Source organism: Mustela nigripes, chromosome 4, assembly GCF_022355385.1.
Source record: "Mustela nigripes isolate SB6536 chromosome 4, MUSNIG.SB6536, whole genome shotgun sequence".
In the NCBI taxonomy this organism is placed as follows: Eukaryota; Metazoa; Chordata; class Mammalia; order Carnivora; family Mustelidae; genus Mustela; species Mustela nigripes.
In genome coordinates, this window is record NC_081560.1 from 97836296 (window position 1) to 97849785 (window position 13490).

Sequence of the window (13490 nt, forward strand, 5' to 3'; positions counted from 1 at the left end):
ACCAGGACAATTCTATTAACTTTTCGAAATGCAATATTGTCTTCTTTTCTTTTCCCCTTTGTTGTGAATCTGCATAGATCACATGTTGCATAACTTTTCAAAATAAAATGGTGAAATATTTATTTCAAATTATTTTTATGAAAAAGCCAGATGTTTCACTACCAAAAGCATCCTGCTTTTCAGTGACATGCATCCTGCATAAGAAAGCTTAATTAAACTGCCCTAACCACTTCTTAATCGTAAAGGCATTACATGCAAGGTATTTCAACTGGAAAAACAGCACAGCTAAAAAATGCTCTTTTGTGAGCTGGAGACAGACACAGAAACCCAGAAAGAGGCAGAATATGTGTCAGCTTTGGGCGTGGACTGCTGTCCAGAAATGTCAGAAAGAAGAACAGGGATATTCGAGGGCTAAAGAGCTCATCAGGCACAGGCTTCTGCCCTTGAGGGAGGGCAGAAGAACGGGAAGGTGACGACAGGATGCTGACATTGAAAAGCTTGCCCAGGTCACATGTATGTCTGCTCGGAGACCTCAGGGATGTGTGCAACAGTCTTTATTTGAAGTAGACACAGAATCCAGGCCTGAAGATAGAAACCGAACACCAGGTGACTCTTGCAAAGCTCTGAGTGGGACAAAATAGATTCACAGCTTGGCAGGAGAAACTGTGACTTTATCTCCGCAGACACCTGGATGTCTCCATTTCACACTGAACAGGATAAGGGCAGTGGGATGCCCGATGTGTGATTTGGAGTCTGACACTTGCCTGGCAGCCCCTGCCTTGGCCAGAATTTCTGCCAGTTTTCACCTGTGCAATAAGCGGGCCAGACTAGCTTGACCACGGGAACAGAGAGGCACAAACCCTCTTGGTCTTCTGCCCTGCACTCTGAAAAAGCCAAGTTTCCTTGCACACATTCTTGGTGACTCAGCCAGACAGAGCCAGTGCTCTGAGCAAGGACCCAGAGGTGTCTGTTGGAACTTGAACGCCTGCTTGCACTCTTTGCATACACTGAGGAGATGCCTAAATCCTTTCAAACATCCAGATTTGTGATGTTCAGAGGTCCAAGCTGCCTCAGACAGCTTCAGTTTGTGGTGGGAGGCATCCAAGAGGCCAGCTGCGAGGAGTCGGGAAAAACAGTTAAAATGAGAGGCAGTGGAGTTTTATGAGTCACAGAAATGCTCATGCATATTCATACAATCATGCCATTGAGATGCTTTCCCAAGGAAACGATGTGAGAGAGGAAAGCAAATATCAACGTGTCACTGGATGTTAACAATGGAATTTTGTCTTGTAACTGTGACTGATGCCAGAAAAGCTAAGAGCCAAGGGGAGGTGGCAAATACTCACTTGTTTCTAACGTGCAGTACTGGGTCTCCTGCTCAGGGGCCAAAGGGTGACTCTCAGTTCAAAAGTTGCCCTGAAGATTGTGAGCAATTAAGATGATTTCCCAGGAGAAGGGCTGTTCATTCCAACCTCTCCCCGAATGATGGGGGATTACATCAGCTCAATGCCAGGACTTCTAGGAGCTGGGGTGGCTCGCTGGGGGTGTTTGTGATGTGACAAACACAAACAGGTGTCCACAGCCTCCAGGAAGAGAGAGATGGCAGTGGCCTGGGGGGCAGGGGATATGCCCAGAATGTGGGGGAGAAAGAGGGCTCCTCTCCACAAAGTCTGCAGGTAGGCAGAGGGCCTAGAATTGTCAAACAAAATATAGGGCCTCTGGGGAAGTTTGGACTTCCTATATCCAGTGCAAAATTTGGGACATTTTTATAATAAAATTGATTTTTTTATCTGAAATTCAAATTTAACTGGGTATCCTCCATTTTTATTTGCTCAAAAATGATGGGGATCCATTGTGGCCCCTTTAACACAGAGGGCTGAAGGATCTCTATAAAGACCTTGGAGAAGGCAGAGCCCAGAAGTCAAAGGTCAGCTGCAGGCCTGGAGGATAAAATCCTGGGTAGTCTGCTGAAGGAGAGCATGTCTGACGCTAAGGAGATGTACCAGTGGGGTGTGTTAGGGAATCTCCAAGGATGCTAGAAAGCATCTGTGGGATAAAAGGGTTTGAACATCCTCTGGGCTGAGCAAGCCCAGAGCAAATGACAACGGACCCCAACAAGTAAGACCTGCACTTGCCCCTTCTCCCTCCTTATCACAGAGGATCTAGAATGTTCTGGAAGGTGGGGAAGGAGACTCAGAACAAAAGTAGTAGAGCGAAAAAGCCTATAATGTCTCTCTTCTTCCCGCATGTTCAGGCTGAACCTGACCCAAGGGGGAGAGGTGGGGAGTCCTGATAGCATGGGAGATTGTCCAAGTAGAGAAAGGAGGCTCCCCACAGAGAATACCAAAAAGAACACACCTTACAGTAAACCCAGCCTCCAGGAGATAATCCCACAGCAGAGAAAATAGGGTTAAAAGTGTGGAACCCATAGGTGAGTCAGGTGCAGAACTATCACTGAATATCATGAAGTCATGAGAAGTTCATGCATTTATTCATTCACTGGGTATTTATTGAGCTTCTGCTCTTGGGCATCCAGGCGGGAAGCTGGCGCTGGGGATAAAGTGATGAGCATACACAAAGATGGTTATAAAGCAAACAGATAATGGCCATAAAATTTATATGGCAACACAGTTAACCATGGACTCTGGGCTCTGGGGTTAAGGGAGCTTGTGCCACATGGTAGCAGCGGCCATGACCCCTGGTGCTGTCTCTGACATGTGATAAACCACTAGGTAGAAGATGCAGACATTCTATAGAAGAAAAGAAAAATAAAATTCTCATTATTTAAAACATCTTTTTCTTATTTTCCACTTATTTCATTTATTGTTTCTGGGATATAATTGGGGAATATCTGGGAATATGTGTATGTGTGCATGTATATATTTTAACATCATTATAATTAGTACAAGGGGGATAGCCACAAACATTCTCATAAGGATGCTCTTTCTGGGTCTGGAAGCAAAATGTGAAGGACTTAATGATTTTGATGAGTAAAGACTGACGTAGCTATTTTTATCAAATAACATGGTAATGCTTCTGTGTCCCTCCAGAATAAAACTACAATCTCCAGGGGCACCTTGGTGGTTCAGTCAATTGGACATCTGACTCTCATTTTCAGCTCAGGTTGTGTTCTCAGGGTCATGAGACTGAGTTCCACATCAGGCTTCTCACTGAGTGGGGATTCTGCTTTCCCTATCTCTCTACCTCTGTCCCTCCTCTTAATCCTGCATGTACTCTCTCTCTCATTCTGTCTCTAAAATAAATAAATAAATCATTAAAAAAAAAAAAAAGCAAAGGCCATAATTTCTCATGTACCTGGGTGGCTCAGTCAGTTAAGCATCCGACTCTTGATCTTACTCTGGTCTTGATTTCAAGATTGTGGGTTCAGGCCCCGCATCATGCTCCATGGGTGTGGAACCTACTTAAAAAACAAACAAACAAACAAACAAACAAACAAAAAACCACAAAACAAAACAACAACAAACCCAGTATAATTTCTGAATGATTCTGGACTTTTAGACTGAAAGACTCAATTTTCTAAACCCTGGTTTTGGGGTTACTATATTGTCAAAACCAGATCATATACTTGCATTAAACATCTAAAGACCCCTTTCTGTGTTTCCATGATTCAGTTGCATTTTTTTTTTAAGATTTTATTTATTTGTCAGAGAGAGCGAGCGAGAACGAGCACAGGCAGACAGAGTGGAAGGCAGAGTCAGACGGAGAAGCAGGCTCCCTGCAGAGCAAGGAGCCCGATATGGGACTCCATCCCAGGACACTGGGATCATGACCTGAGCCGAAGGCAGCTGCTTAACCAACTGAGCCACCCAGGCGTCCCTTCAGTTGCATTTTTACAAAGAAATAAAACTTGGAGAAAATATATAGGATCGCAAGTGGACTCCTAAAATGCCACAGGTGTCAGGGCCTCAAGAACTGGAGTAAAAGATAGAATGGGAGGTGAGAAGATACCCATGTGGCTACCACCAGGAAGCCAATCATTAGAGTATGATCCTAAAATGGGGTAGCTGATGGGGTTTTCAGGACTGAGAAGTGCAAGGAAGGAACAACTGACCAGCCCAGCAGCACATACTGACATTCTACTTCCTACAGATAATTCTCCATACTGTACTCTCTTCTCAATGTGCTCTATTAACAGTCAAGGGGGGAGTGTCTGCTCATGTCTTCTGCCCATTTTTTGATGTGATTATCTGTTTTGTGTGTGGTAAGAGTTCTTTATAGATCTTAGATATCAGCCCTTTTTAGTGTCATTTGCAAATATCTTCTCCCATTCTGTGGGTTGCCTTTTTGTTTGTTGACTGTTTCCTTTGCTGTGCAGAAACTTTTGATCTTGACCAAGTTCACTTTTGCTTTTGTTTCCTTTGCCTTTGGGGACATGTCTTAAAAGAAGCTTCTGTGGCCAATGTCCAAGAGGTTACTGCCTATGTTCTCTTTTAGGATTTTGATACATTCCTGCCTCACATTGAGGGCTTTTATCCATTTTGAGTTTATCTTTGTTTATGGTGTGAGAGAGTGGTGGAGTTTCATTCTTTTACACATAGCTGTCCAAGTTTCCTAGCACAATTTATTGAAGGGACTGTCTTTATTACACTGTATATTTTTTCCAGCATTGTCAAAGATTATTTGACCATAGAGTTGAGGGTCCATATCTGGGCTCTCTACTCTGTTCCATTGGTCTATGTGTCTGTTTTTGTGCCAGTACCATGCTGTCTTGGTGATCACAGCTTTGTAGTAAAGCTTGAAATCAGGCGACATTATGCCCCCAGTTTTGTTTTTCTTTTTCAACATTTCCTTAGCAATTCGGTGTCTCTTCTGGTTCCATACAAATTTTAAGATGTTCCAGCGCTTTGAAAAATACCAGTGGAATATTTATTTATTTATTTATTTATTTATTTATTTATTTTAGCATAACAGTATTTATTGTTTTTGCACCACACCCAGTGCTCCATGCAATCCGTGCCCTCTCTAATACCCACCACCTAGTTCCCCCAACCTCCCACTCCCCGCCCCTTCAAACCCCTCAGATTGTTTTTCAGAGTCCATAGTCTCTCATGGTTCACCTCCCCTTCCAATTTCCCTCAACTTCCTTCTCCTCTCCATCTCCCTTTGTCCTCCATGCTATTTGTTATGATCCACAAATAAGTGAAACCATATGATAATTTACTCTCTCTGCTTGACTTATTTCACTCAGTATAATATCTTCCAGTCCCGCCCATGTTGCTACAAAAGTTGGGTATTCCTCCTTTCTGATGGAGGCATAATACTCCATAGTGTATATGGACCACATCTTCCTTATCCATTCGTCCGTTGAAGAGCATCTTGGTTCTTTCCACAGTTTGGCGACCGTGGCCATTGCTGCTATAAACATTGGGGTACAGATGGCCCTTCTTTTCACAACATCTGTATCTTTGGGGTAAATACCCAGGAGTGCAATGGCAGGGTCATAGGGAAGCTCTATTTTTAATTTCTTGAGGAATCTCCACACTGTTCTCCAAAGTGGCTGCACCAACTTGCATTCCCACCAACAGTGTAAGAGGGCCCCCCTTTCTCCACATCCTCTCCAACACATGTTGTTTCCTGTCTTGTTAATCTTGGCCATTCTAACTGGTGTAAGGTGAATACCAGTGGAATTTTGATCAGGATGGTATTGTAAGTATAGATTGCTCTAGGCAGTATAGACTTTTTAACAATGTTTATTCTTCCAATCCATGAGCATGGAATGCTCTTCCATCTTTTTGTGTCTTCTTCAATTTCTTTCACGAGTGTTCTGTAGTTCTTCATGTACAGATCCTTTACCTCTTTGGTTAGGTTTATTCCCAGGTATCCTGTGGTTCTTGGTGCTATCGTAAATGGAGTTGATTCTCTAATTTCTCTTTCTATATTTTCATTGTTAGTGTATAAGAAAGAAACTGATTTTGTACATTGATTTTGTATCCTGCCACATTACTAAATTGCTGTATGAGTTCTAGTAGTTTGGGGGTGGAGTCTTTTGGGTTTTCCATATAAAGTACCATGTCATCTGTGAAGAGAGAGAGTTTGACTTCTTTGTCAATTTGAATACATTTTTTTTTTCTGTCTGATTGCTGTTGCTAGGACTTCTAGTACTATGTTGAACTATAGTGGCGAGAGTGGATGTCCTCGTCATGTTTCTGATCTCAAAAGGAAGGCTATCAGCTTTTCCCCATTGAGGATGATATTTGCTGTGGGTTTTTCATAGATAGATTTTATGAAGTTGAGGAATGTTCCCTCTATCCTTATACTTTGAAGGGTTTTAATCAGGAAGACATGAATAGACACTTCTCCAAAGAAGACATACCAATGGCTATCAGACACATGAAAAAATGTTCATCATCATTAGCCATCAGGGAGATTCGAATCAAAACCACATCGAGATACCACCTTATACCAGTTAGAATGGCCAAAATCAACAAGAGAGTCAACAGCAAGTGTTGGTGAGGATGTGGAGAAAGGGGAACCCTCTTACACTGTTGGTGGGAATGCAAGTTGGTGCAGCCGCTTTGGAAAACAAGGTGGAGATTCCTTAAAAAAGTTAAAAATAGAGCTACCCTATGACCCTACAATTGCACTACTGGGTATTTACACCAAAGATACAGATATTGTGAAAAGAAGGGCCATCTGTACCTCAGCAGGAATGGGCATGGTCGCCAAACTGTGGAAAGAGCCAAGATGCCCTTCAACAGATGAATGGGTAAAGAAGATATGGTCCATATATACAATGGCCTATTATGCCTCCATCAGAAAGGATGTACCAGCATGGATGGGACTGGAAGAGATTATGCTGAGTGAAATAAGTCAAGCAGAGAGAGTCAATTATCATATGGTTTCTCTCATTTGTGGAGCATAAGGAATAACATGGAGGGCACTGAGAGATGCAGAGAAGTGAGTTGGGGGAAATCAGAGGGGGAAACAAACCATGAGAGACTGTGGACTCTGAGAAACAAACTGAGGGTTTAAGAGGGGAGGGGAATGGGGGCTTGGGTGAGCCTGGTGGTGGGTATTAAAGAGATCACATATTGCATGGAGCACTGAGTGAGATGCATAAACAATGAATTTTGGAACACACACACACACACACACAAAATTTAATTAAAAAAAAACAGTCAAGGGAATTTTTATAGTTCTTTTCTTTTATAGCTTTTTCTTCAGGGGAAATGAAAAACCAGAGAGGCAGCCTTCTTTCTCCTCCTTCCTTCCCTCTTTCCTTTCTTTTTCAACTAAACCCTATATGAATTAATGTTTGAATACTGGTGTTTTAAATACCAAAAGGACGCTTTGGTTGGCAATATCATCACTTCTTTAAGCAAATGTATCCTGTATCTTCATATAAACATGGGTGGAGGTAGATTAATGATTATCTCAACATCTGTTAAAAAATTTCCAATACAAGACAAATAAAAACTTAGGTAATATGCCACAACTTATTTGGAGTTTATATTTAATAAAGAGTAATGGAAATAAATCTATGAGTTATGTGTAAATATTTGGAAATATAAATTCTGTAATAAATAAAACCACTTCCAAATGCAATTTGAAGGCTTAGGGGCAATTTAAGCCAAGATGGTAGATCTCATGAAGTGACCCAAAGATTGACAGAGGCTGAAATGCAAAAACCCTGGAAATCTCATTTATTGAACAATAAAAGTTAGTGAAATAATTGATGAGACATTTATTTTACCTACTATTGATGGTCAAAGTAATAAAGGTCAAAGCTTGCAAAATGATTGATTTTGTGCCTCTTTCAAATAACATAGCAGGTTATAGAGTTACAGGCATTACCAAAAAATGAAAAACAACAGTTTTTATCACAAATGTAACAAAGTCAATATGCCCTAATAAAAGAAATAATAAATTGAATGAGTGAATACATTTAATCTTTTGTTTTTTAAAACAACTAACAAAAAATAAAATAAAATAGTATATGAAGACATTTAGTGAAAAGCAAATCATGCAACTGAAGAGACTTCATGGCAAAAATTAGATGAGAGTGAGGCAGGAGGTTGTAAAGATATCTTACCAAAGCTGCCGTTGCCCTAATAGGTTGATTTTGCCCACATATTTAAGCTGTCCCACCTAAGATAAAACTCAGGGAATTATATTGATACACTACAGACCTTTGCTAATCTACGAGCATCTATTAAAAAGATGCATTTGATAGAATTTCTAAAATCACCAGGAACACTGCTTGATTGGCTCTTTGTGTCACTTTCTGAAAAGAAACACAGTATCTATAAACAAGCAGCTCATGCTTTCTGCACAGAAATATTCTTGCTCAGTATGAGTTGCTGGTAAACTTCAAGTTTGCCATAGGAGTTGACCTTTGCAAATCAACAATTTCTAGCATATTTTGCGAGAATGTTGCTTGTTGGATCAACCCAAGTTTATCCAACATTAGGCATAAGGTAACATTCCACTAATACAATAATTCTGGTAATTACAAAATCAAAGCTGGGAGGGTAAAAAGAAATGGGTCTTAATGAATTTAATTCTCTCCATGGTCAGAGCAAACTATTTCATCATTTTATGAAATAATATATTTTGAACTTTATAAAGAGGGCATTGTATAAATAAATATCATAAGAATCATTATTTTCTGAGCAAATAAATTAAAACTAAATTTCAAAATCTTTTCCTTCCATGATTTTGCAGACTTTGCCAACTAATTTGACCCTGCACACTGATTTTAGATTGTTCTTTAGTTTATTTATTGGCACTAAACTCTATTGAGAATCGCATATACAAATTCAATTAGGATTTTTTTCCCTCTTCTGCCAGAAAATCTGGATACATACTTCTTATTTTGCAGAAACAAGTACTCAAAATATGGAATTTTCACTCCTTTTTGATATCAGAATATTTTACCAAGGTTGAATCTTTCTTTCTTCTTGAATCTTCTAGCTGAGGAACTTATTTTTAGACATGCATTTTCATTATTCATTTCAGTAATTATAACTACTCTTTTCCTGGTTTATAATATATTTAGTTCTATTAATACCATTTTATTAATACCATTGTTTGGTTTTCACTGTATTTATCTCCAGTTACATTTTTGGGCAAGCTATTTTAATGTTGCATGTTGGTGCTCTCTAATTTAGTTCATAAATTTAACACAATTCCAACACAAATACCAGTATGCATTGTATGGAAACCATACCAATAAGAAAAAAAAATAAAAAGCTAAAAACCTTTGGAAAAAATAAAGCTGTAAGAAAGTACTCATCCTGGGGCACCTGGGTGGCTCAGTCATTAAGCATCTGTTTTCAGCTCAGGTCATGATCCCGGGGTCCTGGGATGAAGCCCCGTTTCGGGCTCCCTGCTTGGTGGGGGGTCTGTTTCTCCCTCTCCCTCTGCCTGTCTTTCTGTCTGCTTGTGCTCACACTCTATCACATTAAAGAAAAAAAGGACTCATCTTACTAGATATTTAAGGTTAGTACAACATTCTTTAGTTAAGACAGTACAGTACTGACAAAGTGATAGATAGATGTGTGGGTAGAATAGAAAATCCGGAAGTAGACCCACATACATATGGAAATTTAGTACATGATAAAAATGGTACCTTGAATTATTAACACAAAATGGACATTTAAACAAATGGTGTTGGTACAAGTAGTGGTTCCTTTGGGTAAAAATAAAATAAAATTAGATCCGAATTATGAACACAAATACAAGAATATACTCTACATCAGTATTTCTCAACAAGGGCAATTTAAGCCCATTTGGCAATGTCTGGAGACATTTGGGTTGTGATACCTGGGAGATGATGTTTACTCGATAAAGGCTAGGGACACATAAAATCCTGCAACACGCTGGAGAGCCTGACTACAGTTATTCTACCTAATATTTTGATAATGCCAAAGTTGAGAAATTCTGCTCTAAATGGATCAGAGAGCCATTAAGAAATAATACAATAAAAATACAGTAAGAAATCATGAAGTTGTACTTATCAATAACCTGGTTGAAGAGGAAATACTTTTCTTTTTTATTTTTTAGTAATTTTATTTTATTTTATTTTATTTCAGTGTTCCAGAATTCACTGCTTATGCACCACACCCAGAGCTCCATGCAATATGTGCCCTCCACAATACCCATCACCAGGCTCACCTAACACCCTACCCTCCTCCCCTCTAAAGCCCTAGTTTGTTTCTCAGAGTCTCTCATGGTTTGTCTCCCTCTCTGATTTCCCCCAATTCACTTCTGTCTCCATCTCCCCATGTCCTTTGTGTTATTCCTTATGCTCCACAAGCAAGTGAAACCATATAACTGACTCTCTCTGCTTGACTTACTTCACTCAGCATAATCTCCTCCAGTCCCAACTTTTGATACAAAAGTTGGGTATTATTTTTAATTTCAATAACTGTGGTGTGTCTGTCAATGAAAAGCCTTGTAGATATAATAAAGATTGAGGAATATCTCTGTGAACTCAAATGTAGCCAATCTATATAACAGGGTGTTAAGTGGGGAAAGCAAGTTATATATTTGAGAGACAAGCAGAGACAGAGACAGAGGGAGAAAGAGAGAAGTATGTATGTTAACATCTTTTTAACAAACAAGGGAAAAATTAAAATTTAAAAATTACGCTTATCTTTACAAATAGAAACACAAGAAAGATAAACCAGAAACTGTGGAGATTGTTTACCTACATGTGGTAAGAGGGAACACGAGGAAGACATATATTTCTCTGAATATAACTTTCTGTAGATTTTAACATTTGGAACTTCATTAATACTGCAGATATTCAAAGCAAAACAGCAACAAAACCCACACAAATAACAATAGAAATGAAACAATAATGGGAAAAAATAGAGCCAAGGTAGAATCCAAACAGACATGAAGGGACCTAAGTATTTCTTACTTGAACAACAGTTCCCACATAGGTGGAGAAAGAACTAGCCTGAGTAATGTTGGAACACCGTAGCTTCCCTCTGGCTAATGAAAAAAGAGCCATTCTCCTCTTTTCAACTGTTATGTATAGTTTGCTTTTCAGGGCAGGTTTATTTTTCAAAGTGGTATGGATTAGCAATTTTGAAACTACTATTATGTAGTACAGGATGGAGCAAATGATTGAATTATTGAGAATTTTTCACCGTCAGAGAAATACAGGGGATGAGGAAAGACTCGAATGAATTTTATGATGTTCAATTGGGATTGGCTGGTCCATGTGGAATTGACGTTGGAGCCCTCGTGACTGGCGGATAGATTTATGAGTATATGAGTATATCAGTGAACGTACACGTGTAAGGAAGCGTGTGTGTCTTCACCTGCTCCACCTGCTAAAAAGCCGTGGAAACAAGTCTAGGAGCCTGAGTTGCCTCCGAGTAGTGGGATAAGTGTCTGTAAGACCTTGGGGTTAAGGGCCCCATTGCTGAGCCACTCTGCAGAGATCTCCAGATCTGAGCTCTTCCTAAGGAGTCAGCCTGCCCACAGAACTGATCAATTTGTTAGGTCACCTGGACCAGGATAAGAAACAAGTATCAGTGGCCATCATGCCAGGAAGACAGGGCCATCCTTTCTTTTCCAGGCTACATGAGCTCTGGAGTATAACCCACTGAATGGAATGCACCCAAGTTGAGTAGTCCTGAATTTCTTCAACCGAGGGGAAACTAAAGCCAGGTTTAATTGGACTTAGAGAAAGCATGAAATAAGGCAGCCTGGCAGTGATGACTAGAGTCACAATTGGGTTTCTAGAAAAGACGTCTCAATAAAAGAAACTTAGGTCTCTTGGAGAAACGATTTCATTGCTGGACATCCTATCACCAGAAAGTAAGGATGTCCACAAAATATGATGAAGTCATGGGAAGGGGAAGATAATACACAGTGATGGTGTTCACGCCAGATTAGGAAAACTTGAACATCAAAATAATGAGTGAGAGTAATGAGTTACAGCTCATTGAAGAGATGAGAGAAAGACGATGACAAAGTAAATAGGGCACAGTGGTAACATGGTGAATTATAAATGGTATTTGGGACTTCTGTGTACTATTGTTGAAAGTTTCCTTAAGTTCAAAAATATTACAAAAGTGTCCCACAAGACAAAATGGAAGGCAGAAAAAGTCTATGCATGCCTTGGATGTCATTTTTAAACATTCAGGACATTAGCTCCCCTTCTAGGGGGCTTACTTCCAATACTTACTACGGCAGGATGCCCACAGACACTCCATGATGGAGGGCTTCATGGAGGAGTCCATGTGACAGGGATGGAGCTTAACATTTGCAGTAGAAAACATAAAAAGATATGTATACACTGGCATGCTCCAGTTGTGGATGGGATAAAGGAAGAACATCTCACATGTTTTCTTCCACCAAATACAGCTGCAAAATCTGGAAAGAATGTCCAAGGAACTCTCTAAGGACTGAAAAGTAAACACCAGCAGGCAGACTGGGGAAGAACATCAGACTACGAAGTCACCAAATTGAGATGAATTTACCATTTTTTCCCCTATCTGGTATCTTCCACCTGAACTCAAACACCTAGAAACTGAGAAGTAATCACCATGACACAGAACAAGTTGCAGAATAGCTCTAGCTCTGGCTCAGGACTGAGAAACTTAACACTCAAAGGAAGAGCAGAAAATCGATAAAATCAAACCTGGTTCTATGAAACAATCAATAAATTGATCTTTTAGCAAGGCAGACAAATTAAAATAAAAGGGAAGACACAAATTGCTAATATCAGGAATGAAAGAGGGGACTATCCCTATATACCTGATGGGCATTAAAAGGATCACAAGGGAATACTGTGAGTACCTGTATGTGTACGTATCTGACAACTTCAATGAAATGAACCAATTCTTCAAAAACCACAAACTACCAAATTCATTCACATTACCTGAGATGAAGCAGCTTCCTTGACCAGTCCGGTAACTATTAAATAAGTTAGATTTTCAGTTAAAAACCTTCTGAGGGGCACCTGGGTGGCTCAGTGGGTTAAAGCCTCTGCCTTCGGCTCAGGTCATAATTTCAGGATCCTGGGATCCAGCCCCACATCGGGCTCTCTGCTCAGCGGGGAGCCTGCTTCCTCCTCTCTCTCTGCCTGCCTTTCTGCCTACTTGTGATCTCTGTCTGTCAAATACAAAACAAAACAAAACAAACAAACAAACAAACAAAAAAACTTCTGTAAAAGAATTCATCAAGATCACATGGTTTTCTTGTTAGATTCTATCAAACAATGAAATAACACCAGTTCTGCACAATCTATTCTGGAAAGAAAAAGAACACACCTGACCCGTTTTATGAGGTCAGTATCCGTATTTATGATACCAAATGTCCACAAAGAAATTAAAAAAAAAAAAAGAAAAGAAAGAAAATACAGCCCCATATCCCTCATGAACAATCATGCAATGATCCTTGACAAAGTATTGGCTGGCTGCACTGAGTATTGTATAGAAAAGAATAATGAACCATTACCAGGGGATGTCTACCTAAGTCATTATGCAGAGAACAGTCAATGAAATAAA